Source organism: Cyprinus carpio, unplaced genomic scaffold (assembly GCF_018340385.1).
Source record: "Cyprinus carpio isolate SPL01 unplaced genomic scaffold, ASM1834038v1 S000006800, whole genome shotgun sequence".
Taxonomy (NCBI): Eukaryota; Metazoa; Chordata; class Actinopteri; order Cypriniformes; family Cyprinidae; genus Cyprinus; species Cyprinus carpio.
This window is the reverse complement of record NW_024879386.1, coordinates 74629-97699: the sequence shown is the minus strand read 5'-3', so window position 1 is coordinate 97699 and position 23071 is coordinate 74629.

The window sequence follows — 23071 nt, the reverse complement described above, 5'->3', positions numbered from 1 at the left end:
TTTTGCAGCATGCTGAACTTGAACAGACAGTCTTTAAAAATCTCAAAGGACACAGTTAAACGATCATACTTCCATTTCCGCCCCGCTTTTACGACAGGCCTGTCTGAGAGAACGAGTATTATCATCAAGCCAATAATAAGATTTTTGCTTTGGTTGTTTCAGTTTGAAGCAATGGCATCTAAAATGTTAGAACAAAATGTATAAAATAAAGTAATCAAGTCATGGGGGCCAGAGGAAGACTCGGCAGCATTTAAGATAGATGATTCAACAGCATTAGCTAGATAACATTCTCTAAACTGAGAAGCAGTAAGTGAGTTTATAAAACGGGAGTAGTAGCCAATAGGCGTAGTTAACACAGCAGAGCTTTCAACAGGGACATTAAAAACAATTGGCTTGTGATCAGAGAAGGTAGCATTTTCAATATTAACATTATCAATACATGTCCCATATGACAATATAAGGTCGAGAGTATGACCAAGAATATGTGTTGCTTGATTTATGTGTTGACTTAGACCAAAGGAATCCGAGACATTACAAAATTCAGCAACAAAGGGTCGACCTGGGCAGCATAAATGTACATTAAAGTCACCTAAAATTAACATACGATCATACAAAGGCAAAATAATAACTAATAAAAGCACTGTTCAGGTTAGGTGGCCTATAAATCAAGGCACAGAATAAAGTGGAAGAAGTACATTCTAACATGGCACACTGAACCTCAAATGATGAATAAGCCTTAATGGAAAAATCTCCGTATGTTAAGTGTCTGTTTCACTAGTTCACGCTTACATATTATTAGCTGAGGTATGAAATGCGTATTTGGCGTGCTGTCCGGGGAAGGGCTCCGAGCTCGGGAATGGCCCGAACCTAGAGTACCATATTCAGATGAGTCAAGTCAGTCAAGTCAAGTCAAGTCTGCTTTATTGTCAATTCTTCTACATGTACAGTACATACATACAGAGAATCAAAATTGCGTTACTGTCAGACCCACGGTGCATACATATAACACTAACAGTAGAGCCTAAAAATCTAGATCAAATATAAAATATAAGATAAAACTATACAATAAGGGAATGTAAAAAAAAAAGACATAATAGAAAAAAAAATAAAAATAAAAATAAAAATAAGGTTAAATAAAAGCAGCGCAAGGCACATGGCAGATAGAGTGCAAACCAGTGAACAAACAGTGCAGATAAAAAGATTTTTAGTGCATAAAAAAAATAGCTTATTCAGTCTGATTAAAGTGACAAAGGGCTCAAGAGCAGTTATTTTTCTGATGGGGGAGGTGGTAGAATGACGTCAGTTCCATGGTGAATGAGGTAGTGAGCAGACCAATGCTGCACAAAGTGACTGGTGCATGACATCGTATGTTAGAGGGAGGTGGGGTGGAAGAACCTGGGGATGTGGGACCTGGGGGGATTGGGGGGATTTCATAGTTCAGTGGTGCCTGGGGCAGAAGAGGGACGGGGGGGGGCAAGTTCGGGGGAGCGAGTTCAGCTTCCTGACAGCCTGATGGATGAAGCTGTCCTTCAGTCTGTTGGTCCTGGCCTGGAGACTCCGCAGTCTCCTCCCTGATGGCAGCAGACTGAAGAAGCTGTGTGACGGGTGGGTGGGGTTACCTGCGATGCAGAGGGCTTTGCGAGTGAGACGGGTTCCATAAATTTCCTGGAGGGAGGGGAGAGAGACGCCAATGATCTTCTCAGCTGCTCTCACTATGCGTTGCAGAGTCTTGCGGCAGGACGCATTGCAGGCCCCATACCACACAGTGATGCAGCTGGTCAGAATGCTCTCGATGGTGCCTCTGTAGAAGGTGTACATGATGGGGGGTGGGGCTCTGGCTCTCCTCAGTTTGCGGAGGAAGTAGAGACGCTGCTGTGATTTCTTGGCCAGTGCTGCAGTGTTGTCGGTCCAGGAGAGGTCCTCTGTGATGTGCACACCCAGGAACTTGGTGCTGCTCACTCTCTCCACAGTCGCATCGTTGATGGTCAGAGGAACATGCTGAGTGTGCGCTCTCCTGAGGTCAACAAACAATCTCCTTCGTCTTCTCCACGTTCAGAGAGAGATTGTTGTCACTGCACCACCCGGCCAGGCGGCTCACCTCGCTCCTGTAGTTTGTCTCATCTCTGTTGCTAATGAGACCCACCACAGTCGTGTCATCTGCAAACTGAATGAAGAGGTTGGAGTTGTGTGACAGTCTGCAGTCGTGGGTCAGCAGAGTGAAGATGGGGGGCTCAGCACACATCCTTGGGGGGCACCAGTGTTCAGTGTGATGGGGCTAGCTCTGTTGCTGCCGACCCATACTGCCTGAGGTCTTCCAGTCAGAAAGTCCAACAGCCAGCTGCACAGCGAAGTGTTGAGTCCCAGCTTGACCAGTTTGTGAATAAGCTGTCATGGGATGATTGTGGTGAATGCTGAACTGAAGTCTATGAACAGCATTCTGACGTATGAGTCTTTTTTCTCAAGATGTGTGAGTGCTGAGTGGAGGGTAGTTGAGATGGCATCATCGGTCGACCCGGTTGGACCGATATGCAAAAACTGGAATGGGTCCAGGGAGTGGGGGAGGGCAGACTTGATGTGGTGCATGACTAGCCGTTTGAAGCACTTCATGAGGATGGGAGTAAGTGCAACAGGACGGTAGTCATTGAAGCAGGATGGAGATGGCTTCTTCGGGACTGGAATGATGGTGGTAGCTTTGAAGCATGTGGGAACAACAGCCTGACTAAGTGAGATGTTTAAAATGTCTGTGAAGACATCAGTGAGTTCTGCTGCACAGCCTCTCAGTACACGCCCAGGAATGTTGTCAGGACCCGGAGCTTTGCGTGCATTGATCCTGCTGAAGGATCTCCTCACGCTGTCCGGGTTCAGCATCATCACCTGGTCACCAGCAGGAGGTGGAGTCTTCTGTGCATTGGAGCTGTTTTGTGCCTCAAAGCGAGCGAAGAAGGTGTTCAGCTCGTTCAGCTCGTTCAGCAGAGAGATGTTGCTGTCACAGGTCCACGGTGGGGGCTTGTAGTCCGTAATGGTCTGTATCCCCTGCCACAGGCTCAGAGTGTCTCTGCTGTTGGTGAAACGATGGGCTTTCCTCCTGGAGTGCTGTCTCTTAGCCTCTTTGATGCCGCGGGATAGCTTGGCCCTAGCTTTCCTCAGGACCACCTCATCTCCAGCTCTGAAGGCAGCGTTCCGCGTCTCCAGGAGTCTGTAGACCTCCCCTGTCATCCACGGCTTCTGGTTGGCCCGGGACAGTGATGATTTTTTTGTGACTGTTACATCCTCAATACACTTGGTGATGTAGGCAGTGACAGTCTCCGAGTACTCCTGGAGGTCAGTGGTGTTATTGTAAGTGGCAGCCTGCTTAAAACATATTCCAGTCAGTTGTATCAAAGCAGTCTTGAAGAGCGTCAGACGACCCTTCTGGCCACACTTGAATCTGTTTCTGAACTGGTTTGGCAACTTTAACGAGCGGTCTGTATGCAGGCATTAGCATGACAGTGATGTGGTCTGAGGCACCAAGGTGGGGGAGGGCTTTGTAAGCTCCTCTCTGTGTGGTGTAAAACAAAGTCTAAAATGTTATTACCTCTTGTTGGAAAGTTAATGTGTTGCTGTATTTTTGGAAACACACTCTTTAAGTCAGCATGGTTGAAATCCCCAGCTATGATGAGAAAAGCATCGGGGTGTGCTGTCTGCTGCTCACTGATGTGCTGGTACAGTTCATTTAGTGCATCGTTCCTGTTGCTGTTGTTGTTCAGGGGAATGTAAACCAAAACGAGCAGTATGGCAGTATATTCCCTCGGCAGATAGAACAGCTGGCACTTAATAAACATAAAACTCCACCAGGGGTGAGCAGTGTTTGCAGATCACAACAGCATCGCGGCACCACGCGTCATTGATGTAAACACAAAGCCCGCCGCCGCGCGTTTTTCCTCCCGCGACGAGAGCTCTGTCTGCTCGATAGCACGTCAGCTGGTCGAGCTGAATGGCGCAGTCCGGTACGCTGTCGCTGAGCCATGTTTCCCGTGAATACAAAAAAACACAACAGTCTCTTACAGTCCTTTGAGTTGAACGTAGTAATCGGATGTAGTCCAGTTTATTGTCCAAAGAGCGTACGTTAGCCAGTACGATGGTGGGGATAGATGGCTTGTGTGGGTTAGCCGTTAGCCTAGCCCGGATACCTCCGCGCTTACCCCTCTTCTGCTTCCTCTCATGCCGCTTGTGGCGCCTCCGCTGTGGGCGAGACGCAGCAGTGGGGGGTCGGTGATGATGTAGGCCTCCGGAGCAGTCCGAGATCTCGCAGCATTGTGCTTTTTTCAGAGTTTAACCCTCTGGAGTCTAAGGGTATTTTTGGGGCCTGGAGAAGTTTTGTCATGCCCTGACATTTGTGCTTTTTTCAGTTTCTTATAAATATCTAAATGGCTAAAGTCTAATCTCACTGTAATCAGCACAAACTAGGCTATAATAATATGTGAGCAGCATGTATGTACATGATTGTGTTTTTGAGAGAAAAAAAAATGTTATGCGTGGTTAGTGAAAAACTAAAAAATGTTAAATCACTTGAAAAAGGCAATAAAACACATACAGAAAATTGGTTCCCAGGAATTTTGAGAACTGGAGCTTGTAGCCTAGAATTTTTTTTTTTTAAATGATGTGAAAATCATCTTGTTTACTCACTTACAGAAAACAATATATTGATTTAAATTTTCTAAGACACTTTTTGTTGGTAAAAGTCATATGCGAGTAGGCTTCAACTATCGTGAATTCACACATGAGAAGACAAAGACCTGCATAATGAGCTGCATAATGAGCCATTCAGTCAGCTGTGTCACTGAGAGGGATGAGTTACAAGAAAGAATGTGAGGACAAAATAAATGTATATAATTTTATGTTTGTAGTTTATTTAGAATATATTTAATTATCCCACAACATAATTTAATATTCACTTGTGAGTGCAGTTAAACAGTTTATTAGGAACAATCAAAGCTGACTTTCAAACTGAATTTTTTGCATCATTACTCCAGTCACACTATCCTTCAGAAATCCTTTTAACAATCTTATTTTCTACAAAAAAAAAAAACTTTATTGTTATTATTATCATTATTATTATTTATTATTATTATTATTATTATTATAAATGTTGAAAAGAGCTGAGAATATTTTTTTTCAGGTTTTTTAGGTGGGATAAATTGAAAGAACAGCAATGATTGTTACATTTGTTACAGTTACATTTATTGTTACATTTATATTAATTACATCAAGCTTTTGAATGGTATAGTAGTGTATATTGTTATTGAAACTTCATAATATTTCACTTGATTATACATTTAGTCAGGAATTATAGTTTGGAAAAAGTCTTTGGAAAAAGTCTAACTAGTAAAATGTTTACACGTTATGTGAAAACTAGTACAAGTATATAAATAAATAAAAAGAGACTTACTCATGTTTATGATCTCTGCTGAATAAAGTGCTTCATTCTTTTTTCTGAGGAAATCCAAATCTCAAATCCTCAACCACATCACATATTTTTGGGGTGAATTATCTCTTATTCCTCTCATCGCGAAGCAAACAGTAAAATAAAAAAAACTTGAAGAACAATCTTGCTGCGTTGTCTTCTGTTGTGTGGGCGTATTCAAAAGCCGCGCGCTTCAGTGAAACATTTGAATCTCAAAAGCGCGCGCTCGGCGCGGGGGCGTGGTCGCATTAGAAGATAATGAAGGGAGACGTGAAAAACGGACATCGCGTTGTTTTCATATGGATTACTTTATCACAGAATATTTGTTTTCAGCAGCACTTGTTTAGTTTAAAAGTAGACACGTCAGGCTTTCTATAGATATCTCTCTCATGTCTCTTCGTTGAGTATACACTGAGTTACAGTTCATTTTAATGACGCATTTGTAACTGAAGATCAGCGCAGACAAAGGCTGCAGACAGCACTCCTTGTTTGTTATCTTTATTTTATAAATGCACAAAGTTTTGTTGTTATTATGTCTGTATACAAAAAAAGTAGACCCTGTTACAGATTCGATTGATGTATTGCTCTTATCTGTACGATCAAAACTGAAAGTGTAATTTAAGTTCTTTTCGGGGTTATCAGGAGAAAATACCCCAAAACGCGTATACGCGTTAATCGACTTCAGAGGGTTAACTCTAAAAATGCGGCTCTGCCGACATCCAGCAGAAACTCATGACTGTACGCGTGCTTAAAGATAGGTAAACGCGATGACGACGTACAAAAACACTGCTACTCACAAGACAAAAACACGAAAACACCGTTCTGTCGGGACAGAGAGAAGCCGCTGCGCGTGAGATTCAGGTAACGAGGGCAGATCCATTTTAACAAAATCTAGTTGGCGAAGATTTGAAAAGTTTATTCCTCTGTGGCAAATCCGTGATTGCGGAGGGGCAGAGCAGACTGACGAGCGAGAGAAGTCCGGGAAAATAGGCAGATGAAAAACATATCTATAATCCCATGAGCGTCGCGTCAAGTGAAGTCCTTCCAAGTTTAAAGTATCCGAGGGAAACTCCGCTGACTGTATGGAGGAGGCAATTGTCCGTCTGATTCTCACTCGAACTCCACCACAATTTCCTCTCTTTCTGCGAACGCAGCAAGGTAACTGGCGAGCGCACTCTAACGCGGGTTGGTTGAACGATGATTGAAAACGAGAATACAGAGCAGGACAAAATGTATGAGATCCCATACAGTTTTTGATGTTGAGCAAAACTTGGCAATCATAGTTCAACACTGAGTCTACACCATAGCGCCACCATGGAAAATAAAAACAGCACAGACAGGTGCAACTGGTACATCAGACAGTAAGAGACGGCATTGCCGACAGGTACACTGGCGCCATCTTGAAAAGACCTGTCAAGGTGACAGCCAATAGCAGATATGCTCACTGAATATAAGCCTAACAGACCACTCAGATCATTAGGATCAAGTCAGTAAGAAATAAGGGTACACACAAAACAAGGGGTATCTGCTTTTAGTTGTTATGTCACCCGCCATTGGAATCAGCTTCTAGAAGAGATCAGATGTGCTAAAACATTAGCCACATATAAATGCAGTCTCAAAACTCATCTGTTTAGTTAGCTCATTTATTGAATGAGCACTTTGCAATGTCCGAACTGATTGCACTATATTTTATGTATAATAATTTTCTATTCTTAATGGTTTTAAGTTCATTTTAAACCTCTTAATTCAATTTTTTTATCATTTTCAAAGTTTTTTAAATTTCTTGTTTTATTTGTTGTGATAATTTTTTTTATTATTATCTTTTTTTTTTCTTTTATGTAAAGCACTTTGAAATTACCATTGTGTATGAAACTTGCTATATAAATAAACTTGCCTTGCCTCTATACGGGCATCTCTCCTGGTTTTAGCAGTCAGCTGATGGTAGTCTATGTATAAGCGCAGACTACCAACCTTCTTTTTCACCAGGACAATAGGGGAGGTGTATGGACTGGAACTCTCCCTAATTACCTGGGACTCCAACAACTGGTTTATATGGGCCCGAACGGTTTGTACACGGAGAGGGGAATACGTCGGTGTCGCTGCCTCACAGGGGTTTCATCTACTAACAGAATGTCATGAGAGATGAGCTTTGTGCATCTCAAGTCACTTTCACGGGGCAGCAAAATTTGACTGATACCACTGCAACAAGACCCTGACCTTGCTCTGTTCCTCATTAGGTAATGAAGCCAACTCAACTGCATCTATTTGTCCTCGCACCACTGTTTGAGCAACTTCCGAGCCTGCGTAAAATGTATTAGACTGAACCTCTGTAACACCTGCAGGTAAGCTAACCACGTGTATGCAACTTAAGGTGCCCAAAACCCGATGCGGGAAAAGCATGACAACTAAAGTACCCACATTAATTATTGGTACATAGACCATGCCCTTAATGATGCGAACCAATGCAGGCAAGACTAACAAATTTTCCGGTAATCTGGACTCAGGAGGTTCAAGGAGTACTTCTCCATCTTTAAACTGTTCTGAACTGGTCGCTGCTATTAACGTAATAGTACCGCCTGTCACTCGCTGCGTCTAAGGACCACGCACCCTACCCCACCCTGAACAGTCAAGAGGAGGTTGAGTGTTCACTTGATGGCACTGTTGCAGTGCCTGCCTTACAAGGGAAGGTGCTCCTGCCACAGAAGGGAAGTTAAAAAGTGCAGAACTGTGCTGCCCAAACAACTGCTGGTAACAACGCCCCAAGACATTCATCCCTAGTGCGCCAGGGGCTTGGACACCAATGCCTCATGGGGGATCCCTAACAACCAAAAATACCGCAATTAGGGACAGCATTCCCACATAACTCAACGTCTAATTCCAAATAACCAATATATGGAGTAGAAAGCCCATTTGCAGCCCGCAATAGTAGCCACTGGCATGACTTCAAGCGGTCTTGACCCCAAGGTTCAAAATGCCTACGAAAACAGGTCTCCTTGATCGTAGGCACCATTGACCCAGTGTCTATTAAACAAGACGCAACCACCCCATCAATATGGACATTTAAGTGTGGACACAAAGGCACTAGTTGTGGTAAACTATCACTTATCTCTGAGCCGCAACACTCCCCAACTGGATTGTGGCTCTGCAACCCGGCGGGGACTAGTTTTTCTGACTGTTGACCCAACCAAGGTAATCTACCCTCCGTTGGCGAATAAGCTTGAGGGGGCAGGTCCCTAGGATGATGGGCCACTCATTCCCCTACATACTCTCTGCCAATCAGAATCAGAAACACGTTTATTGCCAAGTCCTGTATGTATACATGTACGAGGAATTTGTCTTGGTAAAGTGGTGCTTGAAAAAGACAAAAGTAAAACAAGAAGTAATAATAGAACAATGAGATAAACAATTTTAAAATGAGACAAGTAAAAGCTAGTGCAGAATATGTAAAAAAAATCAGGAAGATAAAAATATAAAATACAAAATAACCATGAAAATTAACTGTACATTTGTGCAGAATATGTAAAGTGGGGGAGTGCAAATGTTCACAGTTGAAACTTAAATAAATTGTACACTCCTGAACATTGTGCAAAATGTGCAGCGAGGAGCCAGTGCAAATCTTACAGTCTGGGATGTAAAAAATATAGCAGCCGGAGCTGTGTGTGTTAATGTAACACATGTGAATCAACACGTGTGTGTGTGTATGGTGTTTATTTATTTTTTTTAATGTGAAGTGTAATGGGCACGAGTAAGAAGCCCTGATGTGTCATGGGTATTGTTGATTAGTACAGTTGCGGATGGAAAGAAAGTGTTTTTGTGGCGTGAGGTCCTGGTCCTTATGGACCACAGTCTTCTGTCAGATGGGAGTGCCTCAAAAAATTAGTGTCCAGGGTGAGAAGTGTCAGCCACAATCTTAACTGCCCACTTTAGGGCCCTGGAAGTGTACAGGTCCCGAAGAGATGGAAGGTTGCATCCAATTACCTTCTTAGCAGAGCGTAGAGGTGAACTTGGTCAGCTAGGGTGGTGTCATCCGCAAACTTCAGTAGTGTGGACTCATTGATGGAAGTGTAGTGAACCATCATTGTCTTTGGCAGGTTAAATTTTTTTAGCTGCCTCAGGAAGTACATACTCTGCTGTGCTATTTTAATTCGAGAGCTGATGTTTAACTCCCACTCGAGTTCCTGGGTGATGATGGTGCCCAGAAAGCGGACAATGTGTCCCGGTCTATGACACCGCCTTCAAATAATCTGCCCACTACGAACAGATGGAACTAGGGAGGCCAAACATGCCATTTTCGCAGGACACGTCCTGGCCAGGATTTTTATATTGCCTAAAATATCTATGTTTTGGCTTTGTTTGCGCTGCGCAGACCAATTGTTGTATAAAGTACCGTGAGAGCTCTAGAGAGCGGGCGGCTTCTTGTGCTTTTGAATTGCTCTCGCGGTACTTTGATGTCATACACCGATCTGTATGCTCAGTGCTGCTTCCAGTCCAACACTAATATGTACACGTATTTGCATCACTTTAGCAGTTCTCTGTAGATCCCACCTTTTTGCGCACCACGACTGGTCGATAATGTACAATGCCTGCATGTTATTTGTCAAACGATCATTACCGTCATTAAGTCTGAAAACAGGAAACCAAAAGCCAAAACCTGGATATTTTAGGCAATATAGAAATCCAGGCCAGAACGTGTCCTGCGAAAATGGCATGTTTGGCCACCCTAGATGGTATGCAAGATAAAGGTCCTTGCAAATGGGACCACTGGGCGACCGCTGTTTAACCCTCTCTAGCAGACCCATGACTGCCAGAGAAAACTTCCATAAGGTTTCTCCCTAACCCTCATGTCTACTAGAAAAAAAAATGCTTCTTGAAAAGCCACATAGGACTGAGAACACCCGTACAATTCCCGCAATTTAAGAATTATTTTTTTGGGGTCTTCCCGCTCTATCACTAGGCAATAACGTATTTCTTCCTGAGCTTCCCCTTCCAAATGATCAAATAAAAGGATGTGCAATCGGCGATGGACATGTGACGAACCCTCATACAGGCCTCTGCCTCAACCTGTTTGTTTTACACTCATTCCCATTTTACCATTAAAGTTGGGACACTTACGATCTCATGGTTTAAACACAAACCTCTCAGCAGGAACACTAGCATTTACAAGTGGAGGGTCAATAGGCAATGCTGGTGATGCATTAGACGGGCCAGGTCTGGGATCAGCCTGTGTCCATGGCGGCCCTATCTTGCCTCAACTTCTCATTTTCAGCCCGCAACTGTAACACTAGATCTTGCAGTTCACGTAATTTCTCTTCCATCCTTAAGAAATTAGCGACACAAAAAAAAGTTAAGGTGTTCCGTGGACACCACCGTCCTGTTTCAACACAAAGAGAGAAAAAAAAAAATAGACAAAAACAAATCACAACATTTACCCTATACAATACAAAAAACAAATTCATGTCTCAGCCCAATAAATCAATGTGAGACCCTGCCGACTACACCAAAATGTGGCACCCAAAGGATTAATTGTTTTTATTAATTTGGACTATAATTACAAAGGTAGTGGATTCCTAGAAACACTAGACATCTGTCCCTTCATAACACTGACTATGCCACCCTGGGAATTTCACCCAGGGAAATAATGGTCCAGTAAGGACACACAGGTTCAAACCCACAATGATACAGTGGAGACGTGAATGTAAAGAAAAACAACAATGATACGTTATTTATAAATAGTATAAAAACAGTTCCACACACACAGTTCAAAACAAGTGGAATGGGTCTGGCTTCAAAATAAAGACAAAACTAAGAGGCAAATAACAAACCAATAAGACAATCAAGAATACATGAGAGATGACAGGGAGAAATAACAAACCCACCCATATGTGTGTGTGTATTTTGAGGTGTTCCTTCTAACTTCTGTCGTGTGTGTGTGTTTATATATGTGTGTGTGTTTTCAGGTGTTCCTGCTAACTTCTGTCGTGTATGTGTGCGTGTTTTGTGTGTGCGTGTGTTTGTTTTATATATGTGTGTGTGTTTTTAAGGTGTTCCTGCTAACTTCTGTCCTGTGTTTGTGTGTGTGTGTATGTGTGTTTTGTGTTTGTGTTTTGAGGTGTTCCTGCTAACTTATGTATGATGACAGCACCTCTGAAAAAAATCGTACAAACACTATAATGTGTTACTATGTGTCAGCAATTATTGACAGTGAATCTTGATAAAAAAAAAAAAAAAGTTGAATAGGTCTAAGTGTAACCATTCATTAGAGCCCAAAATTATGACTGTACATTAAAGCATTCAAGAATTGCAGCATTTTATATGTCGTTGTTACAAAGGGTCATTTGGAATCTCCAAGTGACCCTTTTGGGAAGCGCCTAGACATAAACTTAGATAAACATGTGTAAAACACTATTATGGCACTATTACTACTATGGCTGGTCTAAAAGAGGCTCTATATTAGTAACCAACCATGACTCCTGTTCTTGTGTCAACCCTTGGGATTGCCCACCCGTGGGCTCTCTCATATGGCCCATGGGAGGACAATTGTTTGTTATCCCCGCCAAAACAACCCCATGGCTGGTAACTCCAGAACTAGAATCAGCTTGGGCACCTACCCCGGTATGAACCACAACTATTTGTGGCTGGATTCCCACTTTTCAATCCTCAGACCTCAGTTCCCTACCCGGATTAAGAGACATACCCGAATCACTTCTAATGGGTTGACCAAGCCTATCTGTACCCTGGGGAGCCAACTTTAGGTGCGAACGATGAACAACCTTAATAGGGCCATCTTTTCCCTGGGGTCTTATCTTATACAACGTCCCCACTTGATCGGTACATGTCACAACTTCAAACAACATAGAAATCCAGACATCCTGGATTTTGTGGCGGTCATGAAAATGGTTTCTACAATATACAAACGTGCCAGAGGACAAGTATAGGAATACTTCAGAGAAACCAACCCTGCGGCGCTCTGCCACACTCTCCAAGTGTTTTCGAGCACTGGTATAAACAGAAGTCAAGTGCTCTTGATGCTGAGCCACCCAATCTGATTGGGTACATTTCCCCCATTTCAACACAACTACCAAGCAGATGGTCAACTGGCAATTTGGGCTTCTGACCAAACATCAGCTCATAGGGGAGTGCTGAGTCAACTGGCGTACCGTTGTATTGTATGCAAAGAGCAGCTGTGGCAGCAATTGCGGCCACTTTCGTTTCTGCTCAGGTGGCAATGTGCGAAAATCATGTAATGTCCAGTTAAATCTTTCACATTGACCATTACCCTCAGGATGATATGGGGTAGTTCTACTTTTGGCAATACCATACAATTCACACAAACGCCTCAGCAATTCCCCCTCAAAGTTACGTCCTGGTCAGCGTGAATCCTATTTGACACCCTATAAATATAGAACCACTTCTCTGTCAAAATCTTAGCCACTGTGTTTGCCCTTTGATCAGGTGTAGGATAAGCTTGTGTAAATTTGGAGAAAAACGTCTGTCACAACTAAAACATTTTCCTGCCCATTAAAAGCTTTTATCCAAAGCAGTGAAATCAATTGCAATGATTTCTAAAGGTCCACTAGCTAATAAACTCCCCAAAAATGTCCTCAACTTAGGTTGTGATGCCTTGGCAACAATACAGCATTCACACACTCAGTACACCCATTTTTTTTAAATCTTGCCACGTTAGGCCAATAAACACATTTGGCGAACAAGATCTATGGTACGCTCCACCCCTTGGTGACCATGGTTATCATGGAGGCTTGTAAGCACCTCAACCTGAAGGCCCTTAGGCAGCAACAATTGCCACACCAACTCTGTAGAAGGGAGGTATTTGTACTGCCCTATACAGAAATCCATTCACCTTCTGTACTCGGGGCCACTGTTTTACCAACTGTTCAACTTCCCTCGACCTATTCTTCAATTCAGCAAATGTTGGTTGCTGCCCCTGCACCCAAAATTGTCGAAAAGCCTGAATACATGGGTCCGTGGCCTGCAATGCTCTGAAGTCTGCCTTACTACGAACCGGAAAAGAGCGTCTACTGTTAACGATTCCACCACCTGGGGGCCCAACCCAGGTGGTTTCTCCTGCACTGAACTTGAAATTGACTGAGGAACTGTAATACCTGATAATACAACAGCAAATTGATCAGAATGCGAGGCGAGTCTGGAAAGTGCATCTGCATTTTAATTTGCAGCATCTGGTTGATACTTAATCTCATAGTTTAATAAAGCCAGTTGGGAAACCCAACGCTGTTCAGCTGCCCCCAAATTCACCAACTCAAGAAAGCACAGTGGATTGTTATCAGTATAAACCGTGACCTTTGTTCCCAAGAAGATATTCTCTAAACTTATCTGTCATTGCCCATTTAAGGGCCAAGAGCTCCAGATCATTGCGCTATAGTTAGTCATGTTCCTCTCACTTGGTCGAAGCCCACAACTAGCGAAAGCAATTGATCTCTGCAGCCCCCCATGTTCTTGTGATAATACTGCCCCAAAACCTAAATGGCTCGCGTCAGTCTCTAGAATAAAAGGACAAGAGAAGTCGGCATACCCTAAAACAGGAGCCTGAATGAGCCGTTCTTTTAAGTCATTAACCCTCTGGGGTCAAAGGGGTTTTGGGGGCCTGGAGACGTTTTGACATCCCCTGACCTTTGTGCTTTTTTCAGTTGCTTCTAAACATATATATGGCTAAAGTCTGAAAATACTGTATTTAGTACAAATAATATGTAAATAGCATGTATGTACATGATTGTGTTTTTGAGAAAACGTTTATGCGTGGTTAGTGAAAAACTACAACTTTTTAAGTCACTGAAATAAGGTCATTAAAACACATACAGAGCATTTGTTCACAAGACCGTGAAACATGGGCCTTGTAGCCTAGATTTTTTGCTTCAAAATGATGTGAAAATCATCTTGTTTGCTCACTCACAGAAAACAATAGATTGATTTACATTTTCTAAAACACTTTTTTGTTTCGAAAGGGCACATGTGAGTAGGTGTGATTGACCATGAATATCAGTGTGATTCACACCTGAGAAGACAAAGGCCCGCAAAATGAGCTGCATAATGAGCCCTTTCAGTCAGGTATGTGACAGAGGGAAAAGTTACAAAAAAGAATGTGAGGACCAAATAAATGTTTATATTTTTATGTTTGTAGTTTATTAAGAATATATTTAATTATCCCACAAAATAACCCGAGGTTCACTTGTGAGTGCAGTTAAACAGTTTATTAGGAACAATCAAAGCTGACTTTCAAAGCTGAATTTTTATCATCATTACTCTAGTCACAGGATCCTTCAGAAATCATTCTAATATTCTGATGTGCTACTCAAAAAAAAAAAAAAAAAAAAAAAAAACGATTATTATTATTAATAATGTTGAATAGAGCTGAGAATTTTTTTTTTCATTTTTTTTTTTTTTTTGGTGAATTGAAAGAACAGCATCGTTTGTAACATGATTATTGTATTTATCATCACTTGTGTGCTAAATAAAAGTTTTAATTTTTTATATATACTGACTCCCAGCTTTTGAATGGTATACTGTATATTGTTACACTTGGAGTAAAAACTGGAGTAATGATGCTGCAAATGTAGCTTTGATCACAGGAATAAATTAAATTTTAAAATCTATTCCAAATAGAAAGCAGTTATTTAAATAGTAAAAATATTTCACATATTACTGCTTTAGCAAATGCAACTTTATGTAATTTGGATCAAATAAATGCAGGCTTGGTCAGCAGAAGATAATTCTTTACAAAAACATTAAAAATCTTACTGTTAAAAAGCTTTTTACTGGTATTGTGTCATGTTGAAATGTATAAATTAACATCACATACATGGCATTTTCCAAAGTGTATATTGTTTATGTGTGCTCTGAGGACATACAATTTTTTTTTGAAGAGACTCATGGGAGTGTGACCCTCACTTGGCCTTAGCTGTGTTCCAGGTTCTTGAGTGCGCTGCTTATTTGCATTGGCTCGCTTTTATTTCGTTAACCTCTGAAATAAAAAAAAGTAAGCATATTGTTTACACAAATAAACTACATTATTAACATTATTGTGATGATCACTGATGATATTAGTACTGAACAGAAGCTGGTTACATTTATAAACACAAGCATGCTTTGTATGTAGGGCTATACAATAAACATAGTTATATATATATATGGCTATATTCGTGAACAGAGAATAGCCTATCACAGTAAAGATTTGTCTAATCATTCTTACTGACATTAAGCTAGCAACATTATAACTCATATTACTTTTATATCGTATTGCTGTCAATGTTATAGAACATAAATTTTTTTTTTTTTTAACTTCCTGGCATTGTGAAACATTGAAATGATGTAAATTAAACTTCTTAATGTTTCACTTGATTATACATTTAGTCAGGAATTATAGTTTGGAAAACGTCTAACTAGTAATATGTGTACAAGTTATGTGAAAACTAATACAGATAGATTAATAAAAAAAATACTTACTCATGTTTATGATCTCTGGGTCAAGCCGCTTCATTCTTCTTTCTGAGGTATACCAAAACTTATTCCTCTCAGCGGTCTTATTTAGGTGAATTATGTCTTATTCCTCTCTGCGTGAAGCGAACAGAAACATTTAAAAAACTTGAAAAACAGTCTCGCTGCTTTGTTAGCTGTATGGGCATTTACACCACCGCAGCTTCACGTGGAACATTATAATATCAATAGTGCGCTCGGCGCGTGGGCACATTAGATATAATTAAGGGAGACGTGAAAGACTGGACATCGCGTTGTTTTCATATGGATTACTTTATCACATTTTTTTTTTCCCGATAAGACCAGTTTAAAAGTAGACATGTCAAGATACCAATACATAAAACACCCAAGCCCCAGTTACAATTAATTTCTAATTAAAAGTTTCTAAATGAAGATCACCGCAGACCAAGGCTGCAAACAGCGCAGCCCTAGTAGACAGCACACCCTGTTTTTTGTTCTTTATTTTGTAAACGCACAATGTTTTGTTGTTATTATGTGTGTATACAAATAAAAGTAGACCCTTTACAGATTTGTTTGATGTATTGCTCTTATCTGTATGATCAAAACTGAAAGTGTAATTTAAGTTCTTTTCGGGTGTATCAGGAGAAAATGCCACAAAACGCGTATCGAGTGAATCGACTCCAGAGGATTAAATGCCTTCTCACAGCTATCATCCCAATGTTGTTCAAAAGAACCCTGCTTAGTGGTTGCACCCTGCTTCCGAGTGCCCTGCAAAGTCCCAACTAATTTATGCAGGGGAGTTGCTTGGAGTTGTTTGGAAAAAGTTGACATTTCTTCAGTTTTACTTTCAAGTTGTGGGTTTGGAGCCGACTCAGCACCATCTCCAACCGCTCAAGATGTTGGCCAAAAGTACTGGAAAAGATTACATTATCATCCAGATATAACAATAGAGCATGAAGACTCTGATCACCAAAAATACATTCCATGAGACGCTGGAAAGTACTTGGTGCATTTCATAACCCAAAGGGCATACATTTGAACTCAAATAGCCCAAAGGGTGTGCAAAAAGCCATATTTTCCATATCCTGAGGGGCTACCAAAACCTGATTATAACGCTTGCCAGATCCAGTGTGCTAAACCATTTGGCCCCACTAAGTGCATCCAAGGTCTCCTCTATTCGCGGCAAGGGAAAAGCATCCTTGCGAGTTTTATGACCAGACCATACTGAGAAGGGGGCAGGCACGGTATTGCTGATGTACTGGTACATCATCTGCTAATGGAATAGTATGCTGGTGTAAATCAGTACAGCCTAGGTCTCCCATCACCATGACTAAATACGCTAGCATATTTCCAAAGTAATGTCTGGGCTTGTTGATGTTCCTGATTTGACAAGGTAGGCCACGTAAGTTGAGAGAAATCAAACCCGGAACTACTCTCTATCCCAACCGCTAGTATCAGCACTACTTTTCTCCGACTCATCATTCTGTACATTAAACTGAACAGAAGATGTTACAACAGATGACTGAACAATATTGCAACTCTCTCAGTACAGTTTTTGGCCAAAGCCAACCATCTTGACTCCCTACATTAATAACTGGCACCTTCACCATCCCACAGTTAACTGACAAACAGGCAGATGGAACTAAAAGGTCTCCAGGCAACCGGCCTTCTACAAATGATACTGTTTTCCAAAAAAACAAGCATTAAATGTAGTCCCCAATCCCTGATGGCAAGTAGCTGGGACCAACTTCATGGTACCTGCTGGCACTCGCAGCGCTGGACCCCTCTGAACCCGAGCTGGACCTACATACCCAGTTTTCTAGAGTACGTTCCCATAGTTGGCACTCAGAAAAAGCTCTATGCCAAACTTTCCCTGCATGTTGAATAGGAGGAGAATCAAATAACCTAGCCCCATGCTCCAAAAACAATTCCTGGTAACAACTACTAATAACATTCATTCTCAACAATCCAGGCACCTGTTTCTCTCCTCGACTGGATAGCAGGATCAGAAGAATTTTTTCACTACTAGAATGCCCATCTTGGGCAAAGTCTTACCAAGTATGCCTATGGTCGTCTCTAAATACCCCAAGAAAAGAATATCAAGGCCATTGACTGCTTTAAGCTTAAGCCACTGACATGGTTGCAACTGAAACTGGAATTGGGGTTGCAAATATTGCCCATAAAATTGCTGGGTAACTGTAGCCACCATAGATCCTGTATCCAGCAAGCATGCCACAGTCAATCCCACCAGTAGTAATCTCTACTGTTGGACATTTACCTAAAAGTCGAATCTCATCAACAGAGAGCTTGCCCAAGGGTTCCCCACCCGGCACATGGGCAGTGCTGCCAGGGGGGCACTAGTTTTTCCAAAGACCTAGGCCCTGCAGCTACCCTTAACGTTGTACCTAATTCAGTTTTACAAAATCTTGCAATATGACCAGGTTGATTACATTGCAAGCATATAGGTCTACCATGTGGATGATAGCATGATAGCGATAAAGTTGGCTACGAGTCCCAACCCTTTGAACAGAAGGAGCTGGTGGCAAGAAAGATCCTGAAACAGCTTGAAGAACAGAGGACTCTAAACGCTTTAGAATAGTATCTAGCTGAGCCTGCCGTTTACGAAGACTTTCTTTGACTTCAGTCAACTCATCTGAGGGCTTACTTTGAATAGCATTAGACTGCACTGAGAAGCCTGTAACATTAGTGATGCTACAAGATTGTGCACGAGGTCACTGCATACAGGGATTTTTCACCTTCTTTTCCACCCAATGCAAGGCTTCCTGTCGGGCATCTAGAAAACTAAGGGTAGGATCTAGTCTAACATGTTGCTGTAACTCACGTCGAAGCATACCATCTCTCACAGACTCTATAAACTGATCTCATAGCACAGTGTCAGGATTTGCAAAAAACCTAACCTCTGTCCTAGCTTCACCATCCAGCAAATCGAAAATGGCCAAAGCCTGCTCAGCACATGACATTGGACGCATAGACAGATGGCGTCGGGCCTCTTCAACCCAATTCTCCACTGTCAAAGAATCTTGGGATAATTTCCCAGAAAGTCTATGGCATTTGTTTTTGCTTTCTTGGTACATAATGTAACGTTCTATAGTCCCCATGGAACTGGGACACTGATTGATCCCTGGAGTCCTTGACCACTGTTTTAAACTAGATGAATAGCGCTGTTATCTTCTGGCTTGAGCAAACAAAAATAAAAACAAAAAAATTAAACACTAATAAAGTATTTTCCAAAGCGAAAAATAAACTACCTTTGTAAACAAAAAAGAAAAGGCCCAGACAACAATAAAAAACAACACAAAGAAATAGTAATAAAGTCATTAAGGATGACCCTGCCAGGAAGTACTTTTGTTCGATATTCTTGTAGTTACTCTTGTTCAATATTCTTAACTATGCCACTCCATGTAAAGGGTTTTCCCGCACGGCTACTGAAGAAGATTTTTTGGTCAATATGAGAACTATAAATAAATGAATATCCTTAAGGCAGAATTACTATAAACAGTTTCAATTTTTCTTAACCAAGTAATCAAGCACAAACCCGACTCCAAAAAAGTTGGGACACTGTACAAATTGTGAATAAAAACAGAATGCAATGATGTGGAAGTTTAAAATTTCAATATTTTATTCAGAATACAATATAGATGACATATCAATTGTTTAAACTGAGAAAATTTATCATTTTAAGGGAAAAATAAGTTGATTTTAAATTTCATGGCATCAACACATCTCAAAAAAGTTGGGACAAGGCATGTTTACCACTGTGTGGCATCCCCTCTTCTTTTTTATAACAGTCTGCAAACGTCTGGGGACTGAGGAGACAAGTTGCTCAAGTTTAAGAATAGGAATGTTGTCCCATTCTTGTCCAATACAGGCTTTCTAGTTGCTCAACTGTCTTAGGTCTTCTTTGTCACATCTTCCTCTTTATGATGCGCCAAATGTTTTCTATTGGTGAAAGATCTGGACTGCAGGCTGGCCATTTCAGTACCCAGATCCTTCTTCTATGCAGCCATGATGTTGTAATTGATGCAGTATGTGGTCTGGCATTGTCATGTTGGAAAATGCAAGGTCTTCCCTGAAAGAGACGATGTCTGGATGGGAGCATATGTTGTTCTAGAACTTGGATATACCTTTCAGCATTGATGGTGCCTTTCCAGATGTGTAAGCTGCCCATGCCACAGGCACTCATGCAACCCCATACCATCAGAGATGCAGGCTTCTGAACTGAGCGCTGATAACAACTTGGGTTGTCCTTGTCCTCTTTAGTCTGGATGACATGGCATCCCAGTTTCCAAAAAACAACTTCAAATTTTTATTCGTCTGACCACTGAACAGTTTTCCACTTTGCCACAGTCCATTTTAAATGAGCCTTGGCCCAGAGAAAACGCATGCGCTTCTGGATCATGTTTAGATATGGCTTCTTTTTTGACCTATAGAGTTGTAGCCAGCAACGGCAAATGGCACGGTGTATTGTGTTCACCGACAATGTTTTCTGGAAGTATTCCTGAGTCCATGTTGTGATTTCCATTACAGTAGCATTCCTGTAAATCTTTGGATGCCATCGAAGGGCCCGAAGATCATGGGCAATCCACTATGGTTTTCCGGCCTTGACCCTCTGCACATAGATTGTTCCAGAATCTCTGAATCTTTGGATGATATTATGCACTGTAGATGATGATAACTTCAAACTCTTTGCAATTTTTCTCTGAGAAACTCTGATATTGCTCCACTATTTTTCGCGGCAGCATTGGGGAATTGGTGATCCTCTGCCCATCTTGACTTCTGAGGGACACTGCCACTCTGAGAGGCTCTTTTTATAACCCAATCATGTTGCCAATTGACCTAATAAGTTGCAAATTGGTCCTCCAGCTGTTCCTTATATGCACATTTAACTTTTCTCTGGCCTCTTATTGCTACCTGTCCCAACTTTTTTGGAATGTGTAGCTCTCATGAAATCCAAAATGAGCCAATATTTGGCATGACATTTCAAAATGTCTCACTTTCAACATTTGATATGTTATCTATATTCTATTGTGAATAAAATATAAGTTTATGAGTTTTGTAAATGATTCCATTCCTTTTTTACTCACAATTTGTACAGTGTCCCAACTTTTTCGGAATCGGGTTTGTAAGTTTCGCTTCCACGCTGGCTAAATTTACTCAAGCATGACGGGCACACATAAATGCAGAGGATTATATAAATAATTCTCAAAGAAAATAAAAATGAATGAACACCAAACAATAAATTAATACAATAAACCCAAAAAAACACTGTAGTTAAAATATTTAATATTCACAGATGAAAATTTTGTAGCCTACTTATGAAGTTATGTGCGTTTCTTAGAAATAATTCAAGCAGGATAAATGTCAAGCCAATGAGCCTGTATATTTTTGTCTCTAAGCTACACAGTATTACACCCTATTTTAGATTTGAAACATTTAACTTTTAACATTGTTATATTATCCTAAAGAAATGGTGGTTTACTTTTCATCGGAGCATTAAAAGTGGGTAGCCTATTAGTAGTGAGCTAGGCTATATACATGGATCTATACACAAAATGTCATATTCTCACATATTAGGCCTATATTTGTCACACAGCATAAAAACAAATTATATTTTAAAATTCCTTTAATAAAACAGCATGGCATTTTTTACACGCCACATACTTTGTTATTCTTTACCTGTTCTTTATTTTTGACAGATAACTACTTGGGAAAAAAAATATCTGTTTGTACACTGATTAAGAAATTGTTGCGTGTTTTATTAATTATTTCCTTTATTTTAGTAAAACGTGAGACACTGTATAATTTCGTTCCCATTATTTAGGCCTAACTAAAACAAGAAACAAATAAATTAAACCTGGCCACAGTTTAGCTAAATCATTGAAACTGAAAATAATGGATGGATTAATAAAACATCCTCACGTTTAAACTCAAGTTCTCTCATTATAATCAGCAAAGTGTACACGATGTAAAAAAGAGCTTCATTAATCGACAACTTCAGTGATTTTAAAGGGTGATTTTTGCTTTTGTACATTTATATATTTATATAAAACTCAAAAAAAAAAAAAATTTGCAGCCGCATTTAAATGCAGGGGTGTATGCTATTCCTTAAAATATCAGAGTGCAAGATTTGCGGGGCGTGACGCGCAACATTTATTCTTATTTGTCTACATATTTTATCTTCATTAAAAATCTTGTTTGGTTTTATTTTGTATAATTGCATGTAAAAATAATAAACTTTGTAATGCATATGCAAAATGTGAAACTGCAATCTTATTCGCAGTCTATAGCATTTTATAATTATTTGTACAATAATATTTAACCAGCTTTGTATCTTTATTATTTAATGCAAAAGAGATTTATTAAAACAATTTTATAAGAGTCATGTATCCGTTTTAATCTTGATCAAGAACAACTAATGATCAATGAATTGGAGCGACATCAGCCTTAGAACATTTTAAAATGTCAGATAGCCTTCAATTTACAGGTTATAACTGCAACTGTCTCGGTGGTAATGACTTGTGAAGATTTATTTTAATGCGGATCCCATACTGTAACCTAAAAGAAATGTGCTGTATTACTATTCATATTCAAGTGTCTGTGCGGAAAATTAATACACATGCATGACAGGGAGGCGCCAGCATTATCACTTGAATTTTTCCGGATTATGAAATAACTTAAATTGGGGTGTCTCACATACATGATAATATATATCAACAGAAAGCTTGAAATGTTTACTTTTAAACTAACCAATTCAAAATGAAAACAAATACTCCCTGATTATGTATCTGTGAAGGTTGCATTTCTCTCGAAAGGAGCGTCCATGTGGAGAGAGTCAGCAACGTGAAAGTCATCTTGCAGCCTTAGTTTTCTAAATAAATAATTAAAATGTCCCCTTTTTTACAATTATTAGGTTTCTTCTGCCTGAGCTTTGTGGCAAACTTAATGCGTGTGCTTGAGCGTGGACTATATTAAGGCTCATTATTGAGTAGACCAGGGGTTTTCAACATTTTAGGGCATGCGCCCCCCCAAGTTTGTCTAATTTCATTCGCGCCCCCCCAAACCACCCCTCCCCTATTATTTCACACCTAATTACTTTATTGACATTACCATAAATGCAAATATCCATTAAAGCTATTAAAG